The sequence below is a fragment of the Nomascus leucogenys genome, chromosome 24 (assembly GCF_006542625.1).
Source record: "Nomascus leucogenys isolate Asia chromosome 24, Asia_NLE_v1, whole genome shotgun sequence".
Taxonomy (NCBI): domain Eukaryota; kingdom Metazoa; phylum Chordata; class Mammalia; order Primates; family Hylobatidae; genus Nomascus; species Nomascus leucogenys.
This window is the reverse complement of record NC_044404.1, coordinates 9,115,154-9,137,022: the sequence shown is the minus strand read 5'-3', so window position 1 is coordinate 9,137,022 and position 21,869 is coordinate 9,115,154. Positions and strand designations below refer to the sequence as shown.

General features: G+C 46.2%; 1 non-coding gene across 1 annotated transcript; it reads left to right on the top strand.

The window, feature by feature from the left end:
• The first annotated feature begins 1,604 nt into the window (after positions 1-1,604).
• On the top strand, positions 1,605-1,707 carry LOC115833093. Its single transcript, XR_004028543.1, has one exon. It is a non-coding gene; the product is annotated as a U6 spliceosomal RNA (small nuclear RNA).
• The last annotated feature ends 20,162 nt before the right edge of the window (positions 1,708-21,869 follow it).

Here is a 21,869-nt window from a genome sequence, read left to right as displayed (position 1 = left end):
CAGCTCTCAGCATCGCCAAAGAACAGATCCTCCAAGCGAATGATTTAAGGATTTAAATGACAGAGTCAAGCTTTTTTTTTTTTTTTTTTTTGAGACAGGGTCTCACTCTGTTGCCCAGGCTGGAGCACAGTGGTGCGATCATGACTCACTGCAGCCTTGACCTCCTGGACTCAAGCAATCCTCCTGCCTTGACCTCCTGAGTAGCTGGGACTACAGTCAGGTGCCATCATGCCCAGCTAATTTTTGTATTTTTTATAGAGATGAGGTCTGGCAATGTTGCCCAGGCCGGTCTCAAACTCCTGGCTTCAAGCGATCCTCCCACCTTAGCCTCCCAAAGTGTTGGGATTACAGGCATGAGCCATTGCACCTGACCAAGAGTCAAACATTTTAAGTGCTAGATAGGACCTCAGCACGTCATCTTCTCCACTCCTCTGCCTCCCAGAAACTTAGAACAATGGCAAGAAAGTAGATGCAAAGGAATCATTTCTATTTTTATTTCTATTTTATCTTGTATATTATTAGAATTGTGGTCTTTTTTCTAAAGCTCTGTTAAAAGAAAAAAAGACTTCTGACTTAATTACATAATGTTTAGAGAATATGGTATGTATGATATCAATTCCATGAAATTTACTGAGATTTCTTTACAGCCTAAAAATAGAGTCAATTTTTAGAAATGTTCTACGTATGCTGGAAAAGAATGCGTAGTCTCCACTAGCCAAGCTCCAAATCCAGGCCCCATGAAGAAGGTGTGGACCGGGGAGACTTGAGCGGGGAGGGGTGGGGGACGGGGGAAGCCTCACTGGCTGACGTCGGTGTAGACTCTGGAGGGTGGGGGTGCCGGGAATGAAGGCGCGGCTGATGCAGAAGTACAAAGTAGGCCTGTGTGAGTGGCACCTCCCAGCATATGTGAATTTTATTACCTTTCTTATATTAAGTGTTGAGGACTTCCAACTTCTTGTAATAAGTGTGTGAAACTTCTCTTCCAAGTTCCATCCCAAAGGAGGCACAGATTCAGGAAGGTGGCAACATCAACATGAGGTTTAGCTGTGATCAAGTGAATTGGAGAACACACCTCAGATTTGTGGCCAAATAAGTTTGCTCTCAGGTTAGAAGATTCCCCCAGTCCCAGGCAGGGTCGGACATCTAAAGCCCAATTAGGATGTAAGTCCAGGGTCTCCTGATTCAAAGTAAGAGGTAGAGGCCAGGCGTGGTGGCTCACACCTATAATCCCAGCACTGTGGGAGGCCGAGGCAGGTGGATCACTTGAGGTCAGGAGTTGGAGACCAGCCTGGCCAACATGGCGAAACCCCATCTCTGCTAAAAATACAAAAATTAGCCTGCCATGGTGGTTCATGCCTGTAATCGCAGCTACTTGGGAGGCTGAGGCAGGAGAATTGCTTGAACCCGGGAGGTGGAGGTTGCAGTGAGCCGAGATGGCACCACTGCACTCCAGTCTGGGCAACAGAGTCAGACTCCTTCTCAAACCATGCCCCCCCCAACCCCATATACTTATTGCATATTGTGCGTCCTTTCCAAGCACATAAAACACGTATAGAACATTTATAAAGACTGACCAATTATTAGGCCATAAAGAATCTCAGTGCTTGCTTTTGCAGCTTGTATTCTAAAATTGGAATGAAACAGAGATGATTAGCCTGGCTCCTGTGCAAGGATGACCAGCGGGTTCATGAAACATTTCATACCTTGCACAGTCCCAGAAGATCATTTCATTTTCCACTGACTAATGTGAGTGAAAAACAAAATGGATGGTATCCAATACTGAAATTGTGATTTTCACTACAAAAAATATCTTAGTAAATTGCATGGAATTGATATAACATACACTTTATACTCTGCACACAGTGTAATCAATGTAGAAGTTATTTTTCATGCAGATTTTAAAAACTTCCACAACCTAAAAATATACAAGAAGAAACCTAAAAATTATTGAATATCTCAAATTGAGTAACAAAAACGTCTCAAAGCTTTTTGCAGCTAAGGTGCTGCTTTTAGGTAAGTTTATTGTTTTTAATGCATATATTACAAGGAAAGAATTGTTGAAAGTCTAATAAAAGAGATAATTCTCTTGCAAAAGTTATGAAGAGAAAAAGAGAAGGCATTAATAACAACATTAAGAATCAGGCCGGATGCCGGAAGCAGTGGCTTACGCCTGTAATCCCAGCACTCTGAGAGGCCGAGGCAGGTGGATCATGATGTCAGGAGTTCAAGACCAGCCTGGCCAACGTGGTGAAACCCTGTCTCTACTAAAAATACAAAAATTAGCCGGGGGCGGTGGCAGGTGCCTGTAATGCCAGCTACTCAGGAGGCTGAGGCAGGAGAATCACTTGAACCCAGGAGGCGGAGTTTTCAGCGAGCCGAGATCACGCCACTGCACTCCAGCCTGGGCGACAGAGTGAGCCTATGTCTCAAAACAAAAAAACAAAAAACAAACAAACAAACCAAAAAACATATAATAAATCTAAGAAAAGATTTTTAAAGATTTCTACATAGAAAACTACAAAACATTGAGATTAATTAAAGAAGGTCTAAATCAATGCTTATAGTTTGAATACTCAATTTTATAAAGATGCCAGTTCTTCCCAAATTGATCTAGAGATTCAACTTAATCCCAATACAAAACTCAATAAGACTGAGTGTCTGGGTAAGTTGAAAAACAGATTATTCAAGATCACACCATTGCACTCCAGCCTGGGCAGCAAGAGTGAAATTCCATCTCAAAAAAAAAAAAAGAAAAACAGATTTTATAACGTACTTGGAAATGCAAAGATCTAAAAATATCCAAGATCATCATGGAGAGAAGAGGTCAGAGTTGGAGGACTGACTCTATCAGATATTGGGACGTCTGAATTGTTTCCACTCTTTTGCTATTACACACAGTGATGTACTAAACTGCTTTTGTATATGTCTTTTGAGCATTTTTACGACGTATCTTTGGGATAGAGTCTTAGGAGCATGCTTCAGCATCTTGTCATACGGTTAAAAGTCATTGCATTTTTATTTTGTAAATGGTGGGTTCATATCTCTGGTGCATTCTTCTATGGAGTTATTCCCCATTTTATTTTTAGGTGCTCTTTGTTTATTAGGTATTAAGTTGAAGCCTATGAAATTGCCATTTTGTTAGGTCAAAAATGGTCAAATATCAGCAATTTCAAAAGGCTTAACCTAAAATACAGATACTTTTGTAAATGTTTTTCTCGCTTTGTTCTTTTACTTAGCATATTTTTTTTGAGACGGAGCCTCACTCTATTGCCCAGGCTGGAGTACGGTGGCAAAATCTTGGCTCACTGCAACCTCCGCCTCCTGGGTTCAAGCGATCTTACTGCCTCAGCTTGCCGAGTAGCTGGGACTACAGGCACACACTGCCACACACTGCTAATTTTTGTATTTTTAGTAGACATGGGGGTTTCACCATGTTGGCCAGGCTGGTCTTGAACTCCTGACCTCAGATGATCACCCACCTCGGCCTTTCAGAGTGCTGAGATTACACATAAGAGCCACCACGCCCGGCCAAATTTTATATTTTTATGTAAACGTATTTATCAATCTTTTTCCTTATTGTTTCTGGAAATTGAGTCATATGAAAGTTTCTTTATTTGTAGGTTATACAGTAATTTCTCCATGTTTTCCTTATTTTACATCTAAATATGTGATCCATTTGGACTTTATTCTGTTGTATGGTATAAGAATGGGCTCAATGCGTCCAGGTGCGGTGGCTCACATCTGTAATTCCAGCACTTTGGGAGGCCGAGTCTGGCGGATCATGAGGTCAAGAGATCGAGACCATCCTGGCCAACATGGTGAAACCCCATCTCTACTAAGAATACAAAAATTAGCTGGGTGTGGTGGCGTGTGCCTGTAATCCCAGTTACTCCGGAGGCTAAGGCAGGAGAATAGCTTGAACCTGGGAGGCGGAGGTTGCAGTGAGCCGAGATCGCACCACTGCACTCCGGCCTGGCAACAGAGCGAGACTCCGTCTCAGAAAAAAAAAAAAAAAAAAAGAATGGACTCAATTTTATATTTCTTTGTAGCCTTCTGGGTATCTTAATACCATGTATTAAAATTTTCCCACTGATTTGAGATGTCAACTTAATTGTCTATTGAATTTCTATGTTCAGTTGAGTCTATTTCTGGATTTCCTATTCTGTTTGATTTGTGTGTCCATATATGCACATATCAATACCATACTGGGGTTTTTTGTTTGTTACTGTTTTGAGACAGCGTCTCCTTCTGTTGCCCAGGCTGGAGTGCAGTGGCATGATCAGGGCTCACTGCAGCCTCCATCTCCCAGGCTAAAGCAATCCTCCCACCTCAGCTTCCCAAGTAGCTGGGAGTACAGACATGCACCACCACTCCTTGCTAATTTTTTTAAATTTTAGTAGAGACAAGGTCTCACTATGTTGCCTAGAATGATCTTGAACTTCTGAGCTTGAGTAATCCTCCTACCTCGGCCTCCCAAAGTGCTGAGATTAGAGGCATGAGCCACGTGCCCAGCCCATATAGATTCAACTACAGAGGCGCTATAGTGGGCTAGCCAACCCCACAACCCAAATATTTCATTTGTTTTTTGGGATGGAATTTTCCTGACAATTCTTTGCTCCTTTCTTCTTCTAAAGGACTTTTATGATCAACTTGTCCGGTTGCAGAAAAAACAATTTGATATCCTTGTTGGGACTATGCTATCATTAACAGGGAGCATTGCACTTTCCATTTTTTTTTTTTTTTTTTTTTTTGAGACGGAGTCTCGCTCTGTCGCCCAGGCTGGAGTGCAGGGGCGCGATCTCGGCTCACTGCAAGCTCCGCCTCCTGGGTTCACGCCATTCTCCTGCCTCAGCCTCCCCAGTGGCTGGGACTACAGGCGCCCACCACCACGCCCAGCTAATTTTTTGTATTTTTAGTAGAGACAGGGTTTCACTGTGTTAGCCAGGATGGTCTCGATCTCCTGACCTCGTGATCCGCCCGCCTCGGCCTCCCAAAGTGCTGGGATTACAAGCGTGAGCCACCGCGCCCGGCCGCATTGCACTTTGTGTTTCTTCTCTAGTTAGTTTTGACAAGTTTAAATTTTTTCTAGGATTTTACCCATTTAACCTACATTTTCATGTTTAATGGTTTAAAGTTTTTATCATCTTCTCTTACTATAAATATTTTACATTTTTGCTGACTTTGTACTTTGTCCTTTTTTCATTCTTAGTCTTATTTATGTTTTTATAAATAATCTTTTATCTTTGAGCAATCTTTCCAGAGGGTTGTCCATTTTCTTTGAATTTTCAAAGGAGTAAACTTTTGTCCTCTCTTGTATGTTTGTTTTCTATTTTGTGTTGGGTATTTAACTCACTCGTTTTTTTTTTTAAATTTTTACTGATACAAGTATTAAATGTTATAATTTTCCTGTAAGTTTTAGCTTTCCATCACACACACATTTTGATGTGTTGTGTTTTCATCCTTCTTTTTTTTTTAATTTTTTTTTTTTTGAGATGGAGTCTCACTCTGTTGCCCAGGCTGGAGTACAATGGCGTGATTTCGGCTCACTGCAACCTCCACCTCCCAGGTTCAAGGGATTCTCCTGCCTCAGCCTTTTCATTTGTCATTAATCTCTAGTTTTATTATATTACGGCCATTTCACACATGAGGCTGAGAAAGACTCAGAGAGGTTAAGCGAGTTACCCAGGAACACATATTTAGTAATGAGTGGGGCTGGACTGGAAACCTCAAAGTTCATCTTCCTTCCACTGCCCCACCCTGCCCTGCATGGTTCATAGGTAGATACGCTATTTAATCATTCCAGGCTAAATTCCAGCGGGTGTTATTACGAGACAGTGAAGCATAATTGATGAGCTCGTTATGAAATATTAAAATTTAATTTTTGTGGGTAGGAAATTAAAGTGTTGTTAGAAGTAGCAATTAAGTGGATTTTTTCTTAAAGTGACTCTCTGTCTAGGCAGAGCCTAGAAAGGCTGCTGAAGGCAGAGTAGATGGGGGTGTAAGCCCAGGAAGCAGAAGTCAGGGTGGGAGATACGGTCATAAAAGCCAGTACAAAGATTGTTACTGAGTTGGCTAGGCGGATCCGTTTGCCAGGACCCTCAGAGGAGCCTTAGGAAAATAGTCTCAGAACTGTTCTCCTGGGGAAAGACGGCAAAAGAGTGTATCTACTAGCTCCTGTCTACCACTAGTCAAAGGTAGACCCTGGGCTATATCTCCCCACAACTCTAGGCTGGGCAGGAGTTGACACTGATTGATCTGTGCCCCTGCATGGCTTGAGACAGGTGTGGCTCTCCCTGGGCAAAGCTGGTGGAAGTCGGCTCAGAATAGTTAGAGTAGACAGAGGCCAGGTGCAATGGCTCGCGCCTATAATCCCAGCACTTTGGGAGGCCGAGGCGGGAGGATCACTTGAGGTCACGAGTTCAAGACCAGTCTGGCCAACATGGTGAAACCCCGTCTCTACTAAAAACACAAAAATTAGCTGGGTGTGGTGGCGCACGCCTGTAATCCCAGCTACTTGGGAGGCTGAGGCAAGAGAATTGCTTGAACCCGGGAGTCAGAGGTTGCAGTGAGCCAAGATTGTGCCACTGCACTCCAGCCTGGGCAACAGAGCAAGACTCCATATCCAAAAAAGAAAAAAAATCTACACATATCGCTATGGTATTTGTGACTCATGCGTACTGTTCATGCAGCCAGTGAAATACATAGCGTCCGGCAAATAGATTAATTCACACTCCACTGACACACATTTTCCATTCCCTACTCGGAGACTTGATGCAGTTCACTTAATTCTCCCCAAGAAATGAATGGCTGGGGTCACTGCATCCATAGTAAAATGGTAAATGTCATATTTTTCCCCTGACACAAATATCCTACACTGCTGTGGCACTGTGATGGAATTCTAAGTTACTACATAAATGCACAGTGCTATTATCATCAGTAAATGACCCAGCTGAGGACAAAAGACAGGGCAGAGCTGGGGAGTAAACTGCTCATGTGCGTCTCCCAGGGACGCCTTGCAGGGGTGCCCAGTTGCCATGTAGGGATGCCCAGGAGCACCTGCTGCCACTGGAGTACGTGGACAATCATTCTCCGGCTTGGTCTAAATCTAAATAGTATACATTCTACCGTGCTTCAAAAAGGCAACATTTTTGTTGTTGCTGTTCTAACCCTTGCTGGGAAAAACCCACATGCTGCAAAATACAGGCTTAAATTCATGAAGATATTTGGACTTCAGAATACATTTTAAAAGCAGGTGAAAGTTTTCCTCTCCCTTACTAATCTCCCTGTGGAAAATTACCAAAGACCTCATTGGGGACCTAATTGAAGGAAAAAAGTCGTTGTCATCATTAAAGTTGTTGCTGTGACTGTAATAATAATCACTTCTTCAGAACCCGGTTCTATGTGGAAACTAAATGAGTAAACAAGTTGCCCATGAGGGAAAGGAAAGCCTTCCAGCTGTACATGACATGCGGTTGATGAACTTGGTTCAATCTGGGAGGAGAAAGGCCAGTAGAAGATACCACCCCCGACTCCAATCCTACCACCAGTTACCCGTTAGCCTCACCTGGAGATGGTTGAACAGCATAAACAACCTCCACACACCCGGCCACTGCAGCCAGCTGTTCTAGAACTGAAAGGACACTAGTTCCTCTTTAAGTCTCCGGGTGACACTCATTGACTCATACGTGTCATAGTTAATATGAATAAGACTTTCCTGGATTAACTTAGATATCACTAAATTGCCCAGTGAGGAGAAGCAATTTTCATTTACAGAAAACTATTACTGACCATAAAACTCTTTACCCATGATGCTCACTAATTACTGATGACCCAAGGCTGGTGACCACATCCTTCCCGGCTGCCCCCACACAGCAGGGGCCCAGCCTCTTCCTCCTCCACTGCACGGAACGAGAAAGCTGCCTGCTGCTCATCTTGCCATGTCTTTCTGAAACCAACAAAACCTATCTGGTTTTGTTCTGCATTCATGAATGATGCTTGCTGTTCAGAAAAATGCATGCGTTGGTTGACAAAGTCTAACGAATAAAAAATGTCAGTGTGACTTCATGGAAATGTTGGTTGGTTCTTATCAGTCCTTTTCCCCAGATCTATTAGTGCAAACACAAAGCGTTTTCTTCTACCGCACTCTGGGAGACGTACTGAAATAACTGTGTCATCGCTCCAGTGAAAGCATCCCCATTTCTGTCCTCATAGGGACTTTGGAGAAACTCAGTTGTCTACTTTCTCAAAATCTGTACTTGAATTGCTTTGCATCCCTAACTGAAATCTTCCAGCCCCCAAGATCAGGGCTATGATATACCATGGTGACCAACTTCACCTGCCCCTCAATCCTGCCAAGCTTTGGTGAGATTCCCAGGGTGGCGTCCACCACCATGTAGGTCCCTGATCACGCCTCTCAGCAAGGACTGTTTCAAACTGTCCCCGCTTCTCAGACACCAAGCCACTCCCCCTCCCACTCAATCACAGCAGAAGACTTGGATTCCTATCTTATACAGAAAATGACTGTTACTGGTGACTGCCAGACCCGCAAACCTCCTGGTATTTTCCATTCTTTCCTGCTTCCCGCCTTCGTCTTGTCCAAGGCCAAGGTCTCCGTCTGTGCTCTACAGTGCCCACCTTCTCTGAGATCTCCCTCTAGTACAATCTCTTACTGTTGGGACCTCAGCGTCTCTCTCGACCACTCCCTCTGCCACTCTGCCCACTCTGCTCCTCCAGCTTCCTCCCAGCTCGACAGAGCTGTCTGTGGCAGCCACTGCTGCTGGTTCCCTGTCATCCAGTTCCCTTTTTTCTTTTGGAATTGAAGCCCCCTGGGTTTGTCTGGCCGTGCACTGGTGACTACAAGGCCAGCCTCTCTCACTGGCCAATGTGGCCAGGCTACTGAACTCCCAGGACGCATCTGAAAAGACACTGCTTGTCCTTGACCCCTTTCCCTTTCTGAGGACTGCAGCATGAACATGAGCAAGTGGGCTGCCTTTGACCATGCAGATGAAGACAGCACCCTGGGCGCAGCAGAGCCACGTGGAAGAGGTGGGCTGCAGGCTGACCTCACGCGACAGAGCCACTCACCCCACAGCCCCACCTAATGTCTGCTTGGGCTTTTACGTGAAAGAAAAATAAACCTTCTATCCTAAGTCACCGTCATCTGATCTATGTGAAAGCATCCCAACCAATATGTTAATAAGATATTTTCTGATGGGAATGTAAATTAGTATAGCCATTATGGAAAATAGTATGGAGGTTCCTCAAAAAAATAAAAATGGAACTACCGCATGCTCTGTATTAGTCCATTCTCACACTGGGTAATTTATAAAGAAATTACCCACCCACCTGATACTGGGTAATTTACAAAGAAAAGAAGTTTAATTGACTCACAGTTCCACATGGCTTGGGAGTCCTCAGGAAACTTACAATCATGGTGGAAGGCACCTCTTTACAAGGCGGCAGGAGGGAGAATGAGAGACGAGCAAAGGGGAAAAGCCCCTTGTGAAACCATCATATCTCGTGAGAACTCACTCACTATCAGAAGAATGGCATGGAGGTAGCCGCCCCCATGATTCAATTACTCCCACTGGGTCCCTCCCATGACACGTGGGGATTATGGGAACTACAATTCAAAATGAGATTTGGGTGGGGACACAGCCAAACCATATCATGCTCTAATCCCACTACTGGGTATGTATCTGAAGGAAAGGAAATCAAATCAGTCTGCTGAAGAGACATCCGCATTCCCACGTCCATTGCAGTACTATTCACAATAACCAAGATATGGAGCCCACCTCAATGCCCATCAGTAGATGAATGGGTAAAGAAAATGTGGCATTTGGCCGGGCGCGGTGGCTCACGCTTGTAATCCCAGCACTTTGGGAGGCCGAGGCGGGCGGATCACGAGGTCAGGAGATCGAGACCACGGTGAAACCCCATCTCTACTAAAAATACAAAAAAATTAGCTGGGCGTGGTGGTGGGCGCCTGTAGTCCCAGCTACTCGGAGAGGCTGAGGCAGGAGAAAGGCGTGAACCCGGGAGGCGGAGCTTGCAGTGAGCCGAGATTGCACCACTGCACTCCAGCCTGGGCAACAGAGCGAGTCCTTGTCTCATATAAATAAATAAATACATAAATAAAGAGATTGCACCACTGCACTCCAGCCTGGGCGACAGAACAAGACTCTGTCTCAAAAAAAAAAAAAAATTGCTAAGCAAGTAGATTTTTATTTTATTTTATTTTTTGAGATGGAGTTTCACTCCCATCGTGCAGGCTGGAGTACAGTGGTGTGATCTCGGCTCACTACAGCCTCCACCTCCCGGGTTCAAGTGATTCTCCTTCCTCAGCCTCCCGAGTAGCTGGGATTACAGGCATGTGCCACCAGGCCTGGCTAATTTTTGTATTTTTTAGTAGAGACGGAGTTTTACCATGTTGGCCAGGCTGGTCTTGAAGTCCTGATCTCAAGTGGTCCTCCCACCTCGACCTCCCAAAGTGTTAGAATTACAAGTGTGAGCCACTGCGCCCAGCCAAGAGGGTAGATTTTAAGTGTTCTCACCACCAAAAAAAAAAAAAAATAAATATAAGGGTATGTTGTAAAATTTAAAAAAAAGGGCCAGGATCGGTGGCTCATGCCTGTAATCCCAGCACTTTGGGAGGCTGAGGCGGGCAGATCATGAGGTCAGGAGATTGAGACCATCCTGGCTAACACGGTGAAACACTGTCTCTACTAAAAATACAAAAAAATTAGCCGGGCATGGTGTCGGGCGCCTGTAGTCCCAGCTACTTGGGAGGCGGAGGCAGGAGAATGGCGTGAACCCGGGAGGCAGAGCTTGCAGTGAGCTGAGATCGCGCCACTGCACTCCAGCCTGGGCGACAGAGCGAGACTTTGTCTCAAAAAAAGAAAAAAAAAAAAGATAAAAGTGTGTGGCGGCAGATATATTAAGTGTTAATTAGCTTGATTTGGCCATTCCACAATGTACAGCCTCCCTCCCTTAAGCACACCTTTGTTTCTTGTGATTTTAGTTACCTGCAGTGAACCTCGGTCTGAAAATAGGTGAGCACAGTGCAAGAAGATATACTGAGAAAGGGAGAGAGAGAGAGAGCACATTCACACAACTTTGATTGCAGTATATTGCTATAACTGTTCTATTTTAACTAATTAGCAACTGTTCTATTTTAACTAGTTAGCAACTTTGTTGCTAACCTCTTACAGTGCCTAATTAACGGATGAAACTTTGTCTTCAGTATGTATGTGTAGGACAAAGCACATTGCATATGGGGTTGAGAATTATCTGTGGATCTTGGGATGTGTTCCCCAGGGATAAGGGGGAGCTACTGTACATCTTTCAAAACACCATGTTGTAGGCCATAAATATATACAAATTCGCCGGGCACGGAGGCTCACGCCGGTAATCCCAGCACTTTGGGAGGCCGAGACGGGTGGATCACGAGGTCAAAAGTTCGAGACAAGTCTGGCCAACATGGTAAAACTCCATCTCTACTAAATATACAAAAAATTAGCCGGGCATGGTGGTGAGTGCCTGTAATCCCAGCTACTTGGGAGGCTGAGGCAGGAGAATCGCTTAAACCTTGCAGGTAGAGGTTGCGGTGAGCTGAGATTGCACCACTGCACTCCAGCCTGGGCGACAGGGCGAGACTCATCTCAAAAAAAAAAAAAAAAAAAGAAAGAAACAGGGTCTCCCTCTGTTGCCCAGGCTGGTCTCGAACTATCTACCTGCCTTGGCATCTCAAAGTCCTGGGATTACAAAGTAATTTTTAAAAAATAGATGATATCTGTACCTCCCCTCTACCCCCCGCTTCCACTCACCCCTCACCTCACTGCTGTTGTGCTCTCCCCACCACTGAGCTGAAGCTGCCCCCAGCCAGGTCCCTGTGAACACCCCAGTAGTAGCTCCTAAAAGGCGAATCAGCCTGGACCTCTCTGCAGGCTCTGGTCCTGCTGCCCAGCGTGGCCCTCTGGTCATCACGTCCCCTTGGTGCCCCTCTCACGAACTCTCCGGTCCCCGGATACTCGCTACAGCCCCCTGCACTGCTGCCTCCTTATTTTCTCACTAGGCACCTTCCCGGGGTGATTCTATCTGCTACCACGTGGTCAAGGGCAGAGACAATGGCTCTGACCAATTTAAGTTAAATTGGAACTTACTAAAAGGATATTGAGTAGCTCACAGCATAGTGAAAGGTGAAGAACCAGACTTAGAATAAGAACAGGGACCCATCTCCTCAGGCCGTTCCTTCTGAGATGACTCAGCTCTAGCCATTTTAAAGTTTTGTGTTGTCCAGGCATGCTGACTACGCCTGAAATCCCAGCACTTTGGGAGGCTGAGGTGGGTAGATGACCTGAGGTCAGGAGTTCGAGACCAGCCTGGCCAACATGGCGAAACCCCATCTCTACTAAAAATACAAAAATTTATGCCGGGCGCGGTGGCTCATGCTTGTAATCCCAGCACTTTGGGAGGCCGAGGCGGGCGGATCACGAGGTCAGGAGATCGAGACCATGGTGAAACCCCGTCTCTACTAAAAATACAAAAAATTAGCCGGGCGTGGTGGCGGGCACCTGTAGTCCCAGCTACTCGGAGAGGCTGAGGCAGGAGAATGGCGTGAACCTGGGAGGCGGAGCTTGCAGTGAGCCAAGATTGCGCCACTGCACTCCAACCTGGGTGACAGAGCGAGACTCCGTCTAAAAAAAAAAAAAAAAATACAAAAATTTTCCAGGTGTAGTGATGTGCCCCTGCAGTCCCACCTACTCGGGAGGCTGAGGCATGAGAATCACTTGAAGCCGGGAGGCGGAGGTTGCAGCGAGCCGAGATTGCACCATTATACTCCAGCCTGGGCGACAGAGTGAGACACCGTCTCAGAAAGATAAAGTTATATGTAATTCTGCTAAAGACCCCAGTTTTAGGGAGGGAGCACGTGATAGATGGAACGTGTGTCATATACCCAGTTCTTGGCAGGCAGGGAGGGACATTTTAACAGTCAGGTGTATCACGACTGTGTCCCACAGGTGAGGGAGTGGAGTTCCAGACCAATATTGGTGCACTACATCAGAAGACAGAAGGATGAACACTAGGTAAGCAGAAAGAACATCATTCTGGCCGGGCCCGGCGACTCATGCCTGTAATCTCAGCACTTTGGGAGGCTGAGGGAGGCGGATCACCTGAGGTCAGGAGTTCAAGACCAGCCTGGCCAACATGGTGAAACCCCATCTCTACTAAAAATACAAAAATTAGGCGGGTGTGGTGGTGGGCTCTTGTAATCTCAGCTACTTGGGAGGCTGAAGCAGTAGAATTGCTTGAACCCAGGAGGCAGAGGTTGCAGTGAGCTGAGATCGTGCCACTGCACTCCAGCCTGGGCAACAGAGCAAGACTCTAGCTCAAAAAAAAAAACAGAACATCATTCCAATCCGGGCCCTGCCTGCCCAGCAACCATGCGTTCTGCTTCATACACAAATAATTTCAGAACTGCCCCAAGCAGAACGCAGCTACTATAGATGCAAATGGAAACAGACCTCCTTATAGACCTCCTTTTTTGCTGTTTTAAAAGAGATAGGGTCTTGCTTTGTCACCCAGGCTGGAGTGCAATGGCGCGATCATACTCATTGCAGCCTTGAACTCCTGAGTGTAAGCGATCCTCCTGCCTCAGCCCCCAAGCAGCTGGGACTACAGGAGCCACTGTGCCCTGCCTTAAAAACTTTCTAAGCCTCCAATGCATCCAGTCCCCAGTTCCAGGTCTGGAGGAAAGCCTGTCCTTCCTCTAGTTCTATTACAATCCCATCTCAATATGAGGCAAACCATGGATTAAAAGGTAAATGTGGCCAGGCACGGTGGCTCATGCCTGTAATCCCAGCACTTTGGAGGACTGACGGGGGAAGATGGCTTGAGCCCATGAATTTGAAAGCAGTCTGGGCAACATGGCAAAACCCTGTCTCCAGAAAAAGCAAGAAAAAGAAAAAAATTAGCCAGGCAAGGTTATGTTCACCTGTGGTCCCAGATAGTCAGGAGGCTGAGGTGGGAGAATCGCTTGAGCCCAGGAGGTGGAGGTTGCAGTGAGTTGTACACTCCAGCCTAGCTGACAGAGTGAGACCTTTTCCCAAAAAAAAAAAAAAAAAAAAAGGAGTGGGGGCATTGAGCTGGGTAAGGTAGCTCACGCCTGTAATCCCAGCATTTTGGGAGACGGAGAAGGGAGGATCACTTGATCCGAGGAGTTTGAGACCAGCCTGGACACCATAGCAAGACCCTCTCTCTACAAAAACAATAAAAATAAAAATTACCCAGGCACAGTGGCACATGTCTGTGGTCCCCAGCTACTTGGGAGGCTGAGGCAGGAGAATCGCTTGAGCCCAGGCTGGAGTGCAGTGGTGTGATCCCGGCTCACAGCAACCTCCGCCTCCTGGGTTCAAGCGATTCTCATGCATCGGCCTCAGCCTCCCAAGTAGTTGAGATTAGTAAAAAATTAGCCGGACGTGGTGGCGGCTGCCTGTAGTCCCAGCTACCTGGGAGGCTGAATCAGGAGAATTGCTTGAACCCGGGAGGCAGAGCTTGCAGTGAGCCAAGATCACGCCACTGCACTCCAGCCTGGGTGACAGACAGAGACTCCGTCTCAAAAAAAAAAAAAAAAGACAGGATCTCACTCTCCCAGGCTGAAGTGCAACTGCACGATCTTGGTACACTGCAACCTCCGCCTCCCAGGCTCAAGTAATCCGTCCACCTCAGCTTCCCAAGTAGCTGAGACTACAGGTGTGCACCATGCCCAGCTAATTTTTGTATTTTCTGTAGAGAGGGGCTTTCACCATGTTGCCCAGGCTGGTCTCAAACTCCTGGACTCAAGTAATCTGCCCAGCTCGGCCTCTCAAAGCGCTGAGATTACAGGCGTGAGCCACCGTGCCCAGCCTTGATCAGCAGCATTTTGTGACACAGGATACAAGGACTGGATAACCAAGCATTACTTATCAGAAGAGAGAAAATGGACAATTCATTGTGAACAAGAAGAAGACTCAGTGTAGTTATTTTACAGTCACAGATTTTAAATATGTAGGCTTCATGTTTAGGGGCCTTTGGAGAAGCCTGGTGTTTTGTCCCATTGACTTTAGTTAAGGAGGGTAATGAGCTTGGGAACCGACAAGAACGACTGCCTGGGCAACTCTTCCAGGTCCCCGGCGTTTGTTTTCATGTGGTCTATTTCCTGGTGGCAATAACATTAGTTTACCTTGAAAATGAGAGAAGACACTTTTATGGCACGATGTCGCCATGGTGCACTGGAGCCTCGCTCACGAAGCTCTGTTCTGCGCACCCCCTTCCTGTGAGGCGCTGGGAAGGCGGGGAAAGGCACTGACTCCAAACAGAAGCAATATTCAATTAGTGAAAAGCGAAAAACCAGATTTATTCCCATCTGGCTTGTTCTCCAGAACACTTCTTTAATCAGAATGCAGAGGGGAATAGCCTGAGAAGAGAAGCGTTTCTGCTGCATTGAGTATTTGTCTGGGCTTTGAGGTTAGAAATTTGGAAACATGAACTCCCATGAAGCTATTCCTACAGTTCATGCACCTGCAGTTCCCAATTTCTAATGTTTAAGCTCTGGATTTGTTAATATCTCCCCTTCTTGAAATAATCAAGTATTTATGATCACATGTTGAATATTTTCAGTCTTCACAATGAGATTGTTTATATCATAGAAAACAAACACAAAATTTGCTCAAAGGAGAACGGGAAACACAATTTCAAATACCAGCTGTTTTGAAAATTATTGTACTCCCAACATCACAAAGCTGTCAGCCTATGTCCCCTTCCCAAGAGAAACCCAAATTCAGGGACAGTGTCCTCAGCTGTCATTGCCTGGGGCAAGTGACAACTGTCACCCTTGGTTCCTGATTTTACAAAAAGGTTGTCCTGGGAAGGAAGAGTTGTAAGATGGTAGTTTTCACATGACTAGTGACTACCTATTTTTTTTTTTTTTTGAGACCAAGTCTCACTCTGTCACCCAGGCCAGAGTGCAGTGGCGTGATCTTGGCTCACTGAGGCCTCAGCCTCACGGGCTCAGGCAATCCTTCTACCTCAGACTCCCAACTAGCTGGGACCACAGGTGTGCGCCACCATACTCAGCTAATTTTTGTATTTTTCGAAGAGATGGGGTTTCACCATGTTGCCTAGGCTGGTCACGAAGATAACTAGTTTTTTAGAGATTGTAATAAAAACCAATAAATCTGTTAAGTTTCCTACTTAAATCTTTTTCTTTTTAAATTTCCACAGGTAGGATACAAGCTCCTTAAGGAATCTGAGGAACTCTGGCTTCTAAGATTGTTTATTTCTGAGACAGCAGATAAAGTTTCTGGAAAAGAATACCAAAGAGTATCCAACAGACGTTAATGTTAGGCAGTAGCTAGCAGCAGATAATATTTGTTAAAGGAGGGACATGCCACCTCTTTTTAAAGAATAAAGTGGAAAATCTCTCCCTTCTAACTAGAAATTCTGGCACATAGACCCTCCCCACTTGGAGGGCAGCATGCTATAATTCTTCCCATTTTTGGCTTGTTTCTCAGGTTGGGGAAAAAGTTAAGGAAGGCCAGGAAGGATAGAAAAGAAGGCCAATGTTCTCTTCTCTGATTAGTTGGGGGCAATTTGAGAATATTCTTTCTAAAGAAGAAAAGCAGCTGGCAGATTCAGGAAGTTGCTGGCAAAGTCTGCTCACAGCAATGAATCCCCAAAACCATCCTTGGAACGTGTAACAGAAATACTCTTTAGAGTGGGGTAAATTGATAGAAATTAGTGGGGAAGGCCAGGCACGGTGGCTCATTCCTGTAATCACAGCACTTTGGGAGGCCGAGGCGGGTGGATCACCTGAGGTCAGAAGTTCGAGACACCCTGGACAACATAGAGCTTGAAACCCTGTCTCTACTAAAAGTACAAAAATTAGCTGGGGGTGGTGGCGCACACCTGTAGTCCCAGCAACTTGGGAGACTGAGGCAGGAGAATTGCTTGAGCTGAGATCAGGCCACTGCACTCCAGCCTGGGCAACAAAGTGAGGCTCTGTCTCAAAAAAAAAAAAAAATTAGTGGGGAATGTGGAGAAATAATACTATTGTGGTGTTATATATATAACATGTTTTGTATATGTGTTTTATATTTTTATATTTTATATGTATGTTATATGTGTTTATATGTGTACATATAAGCTTATATGTTTATATATATATACATATATTATATATAACACATATAATATATATATGGTATTGTTGGACCCTGACTTACATATGTATATATGTTTTTATATGTATACATATATATACACATATATACACACGCACACACACACATACACACACACAGACACACACACACACGTATATGTTTTGGGGCACAGTTCCTGAATCCTAACTCCCATAGCCCTGGTTACTGTGTTATTTATAATGTTGGGTGCATCAGGCCTCAGGAGCTGGCCTCGGGAAACAGAATCTCTCAGACCATCTCCTGCCCTCCTTTTCCCTCTAATCTCCCCGCACATCCCACCTTTCTGAATGGGGCTCATAAGACCCTCATCCTAAGAGGGTCCTGCCCCATTCCCTTGGGGAAGAATGCTGACCTCCTGAGGCTTCCATGGAAACCCAAGAGGACTGGGTTCAGAGAGCTTCTGGGTAGCTGAACTTGTGGAGTGACATGATAAGAGGAATTGCAGAGTAATCTGAGCACTTTGGGCGGCCGAGGAGGGTGGATCACCTGAGCTCAGGAGTTCGAGACCAGCCTGGCCAACATGGTGAAACCCCATCTCTACTCAAATTACAAAAATTAGTCGGGCATGGTGGTGGGCACCTGTAGTCCCAGCTACTCAGGAGGCTGAGGCAGGAGAATCACTTGAACCTGGGAGGAGGAGGCTGCAGTGAGCCAAGATCATGCCACTGTACTCCAGCTTGGGTGACAGAGTGAGATTCCGTCTTAAAAGAAAAAGAAAAAAGAGGGATTGTAGAGGTGACAGGAAAAGGCTCTTTAAAACAAACAAACAAACAAACAAAACCAGGTTCTCACTCTGTCACCCAGTGTGGTAGCAAGATCTCAGCTCACTGCAGCCTCAACCTCCCAGGCTCAAGCGATCCTCCCACCTCAGCCTCCCAAGTAGCTGGGACCACAGGCATGCGTCACCACACCTGGCTAATTTTTGTATTTTCTGTAGAGACAGATTCTTGCCATGTTATCCAGGCTGGTCTTGAACTCCTGGGCTCAGGAGATCCACCCGCCTTGGCCTCCCAAAGTGCTGGGATTTCAGCCATGAGCTACCATGCCTGGCCATGAATAGGAGCTTTTAACTTTCTATTTCTGCCTTGCTCTCCAAGTGGCTGCTGTGATTCACAATGAGCCCCACCTCCAGGGGCTGAGTGCTCTGGATCCACCACATCATGGTCTACTCTTGGCGTCTCAGGACCCTGGCTTTTGCACATCACATGTTCCTGGTTTGGTGCCTCGTCGCTGGTCTTTCTCTGATTACCCGGTTCTGTGTGAGGCCAGTTAGAGTGGGCTACTGTGCTGTGTCCTCAGCCCATGGCTGAGTGAAGGGAAGCAAGCCCAGAGAACTTGCTGGGAAACCCATTTGTGTTTGCTTCACTGTATCTTCCCCTCTCCTATTCCAAGAGTCCTCATCCGGGGAGATGTGTGTTATCTGGAAGTTATCTGGAAGCCAGCCCTCTCCCTGTATTCTGGAAAAGTCTCACCTCTTTGGGAAGATAGAGCTGACTGTCCCTCACTGTGGAGCCCTCCAGACAGGTGAATGGGAGCTTCCAGATGGAAAGCAAACCTGTGTCCCACCCCTGGGAGCACCTTGGGCATCAGCATTCCCATCTGGGCCAAGATTCTAGGATATGGCCAGAGCAATGTGGGCATGAGAAGGGTGTCTGGCATTACCCAGCGTGGCCCTCAGACACTGGGGCTTCCCCCGGATTCACTCTGGCTAGAGCACTAGCCCAGGATGGGAAGAGCACACCCAAAATGAACGACATTAACGTCCTCCACACCTGGCAGGATGGAGGCGTGGGGTCAAGTTTGGTTTAAAAGACATGGGGAAATGAATGCCTCGGTGCACCCGTAGGTGTGGGTAAGACACACTGTAAACAGGTGGTCTCCATGCAGGGTCAAATGTGTGCCTGTCCAGAATGTGTGCCTGTCCAGAGGAATAGAATGCCCTGGGCCAGGGTGGGCACTCAGCTCAACCCCAAAGGTCAGGGAAGAGTGAAGTAAGAAGTCACCCCCTCCTCGACCCCAGCCCCAGCGATGAGGAAGAATCAGAAGGGAATGTCACATTAAGAAAATTGGACTTTAGGCCGGGCGTGGTGGCTCACACCTGTAATCCCCACACTTTGGGAGGCCAAGGTGGGTGGATCACCTGAGGTCAGTAGTTCCAGACCAACTTGGCCAACATGGTGAAACCCCATCTCTACTAAAAATACAAAAATTAGCCGGGTATGGTGGCGGGCACCTGTAATTCCAGCTACTCGGGAGGCTGAGGCAGGAGAATTGCTTGAACCCTGGAGGCAGAGGTTGCAGTGAGCCAAGATTGTGCCACTGCACTCCAGCCTGGGCAACAAGAGAGAGATTCTGTCTCAAAAAAAGAAAAGAAAAGAAAAGAAAAGAAAAGAAAAGAAAAGAAAAGAAAAGAAAAGGAAAGAAAAGAAAAGAAAAGAAAAGAAAATTGGACTTCAGCTTTGGAATAACAAATGGGAAAATATCAAAGGGTTGTTTTCTTTCTTTTAAGGAATGTGGCACGAGCAGGTTTGCATTCTTGAAAGATTATCCTGGCTGCAGTGTGGACAATGGATAGGAGGGCAGCAGACAGGAGGTCACTTGGAGATTTAACAATGACCCGGGTGACAAGAGATGGTGGCGTGGGCAATGGTAGCGGGTATGGACATGGGGGCACATGTGATATGATTGGGAACAGAACAACCAGAGCCTGATGCTACCCTGGCAGGGAGCGGGGAGGGAACCCAGCAGTGGGTGGGAGGCGGTGCCATGTGTGCTCCAGAGAAACGTGGGAAGAGCCTGCGTGGGTGGGAAGAAGAGGGTTCTGTTGGGGCACGTTGAGCACAGGAGCCTCTGACTGTGGAGACCTAACTGGAAGTGGGGGGACCCAGTCTGAGGCTCATGAGTGGGACCAGCATGGACAATGCAGGCTTGGGTGTCACCAGGCTTTGTAGACTATTAGTAAAGCCATGGGGGTGGTGACATGACCCAAGGGAGGGAGAGAGTGGGGACCGGGAAAGACATGATTGTTTATGTGGTTTTAAAATATAATGAAGTTCTCTGTTTGAACTGGCTGCATCTGCCTTTTTATTGCCCTTCGCCACACTGTATTTAAATCCTTTGCCCCAGCCTTATCTTACAGAGCATTTCACGTGAAAACAGCCACCACCTAAGCTAATCTCTCTTTTTATTCTCATTAACATCGTTACAAGTCTTAGAAAAATCAAGTCATAGTCCAGACATGGTGGCTCACACCTGTAATCCCAGCACTTTGGGAGGCTAAGGTGGGTGGATCACTTGACCCCAGAAGTTTGAGACCAGCCTGGGCAACATGGTGAGGCCCCCGTCTCTACAACCATGCCAGGCGTGGTGGCAAGCACCTGTAGTCCCAGCTACTCCAGGGCTGAGGTGGAAGGATGGCATGAGCCAGACAGGCAGACATTGCAGTGAGCTGAGATCTTGACACTGCATTCCAGCCTGGGTGACAGAGCCAGACCCTGCCTCAAAAAAAAAAAAAAAAAAAAAAAGAGGAAAAGAAAAATTGAGTCATGAGCTAAAATGGCCACATTCACTACTGTCATGAATTTCTGTCTACACATTATAGGAATAATGAGACTCTCAGCTCATGGTTAACTTATATAATTTCCTAATTAAATGGAAATGGGAAAATACATATATTTATTTATAAACAGACAGCCTTTGATAATAAAGCTAGGTACCTTTATGACATGCACTGGCATGATCTTTTTAAACCTAGGCTTACAAGTTACTGCCATAAAGAACTGGGATTGACTGTTTTTACAAACTCTCCAGAATTTACATATTCAAAGGAGGGCTTCCCTCTTCAAGACAGGAAGATTCATCAAATGATTGTGCCACTGAAATGACACAATTGAAACTCTTTTTTTGGAACAGGATACTCTTGAGGAGGATGAAGGGGGCTGAATTTTGTGATCAGCCATGTCATTTGGGGCAAAACTGATGATTAAGAGAGAAGCCTGAGGCCGGGTGCGGTGGCTCAAGCCTGTAATCCCAGCACTTTGGGAGGCCAAGGTGGGCAGATCACCTGAGGTCAGGAGTTCGAGGCCAGCCTGACCAACATGGAGAAACCCCTTCTCTACTAAAAATACAAAAAATTATCCGGGCGTGGTAGTGTGCCCCTGTAATCCCAGCTACTCGGGAGGCTGAGGCAGGAGAATCGCTTGAACCCGGGAGGCGGAGGCTGCAGTGAGCCGAGATCGCGCCACTGCACTCCAGCCTGGGCAACAAGAGTGAAACTCCATCTCAAAAAAAAAAAAAAAAAAAAAGAGAAGCCGAAGTGAAACTGATGGTGTCCCCACCCCTGTCCAGACCTCCTTGGTTCCTTAATGAAGGCATCACTACCCACTAGCCTGAAAACTGACTTCATAAAAACATCTCTTTATAATTCAAACACACTTTGTTTCCTCTGCTTTCAGCATGATAGAGTTTCGCTGTGTCCCCACCCAAACTTCATCTTGAATTGTAGTTCCCATAATCCCCACCTGTCACGGGAGGAACCCAGTGGGAGGTCATTGAGTCATGGGGGTGGTTACCCTCATGCTGTTCTCATGATAGTGAGTTCTCATGACATCTGATGGTTTTATAAGGGGC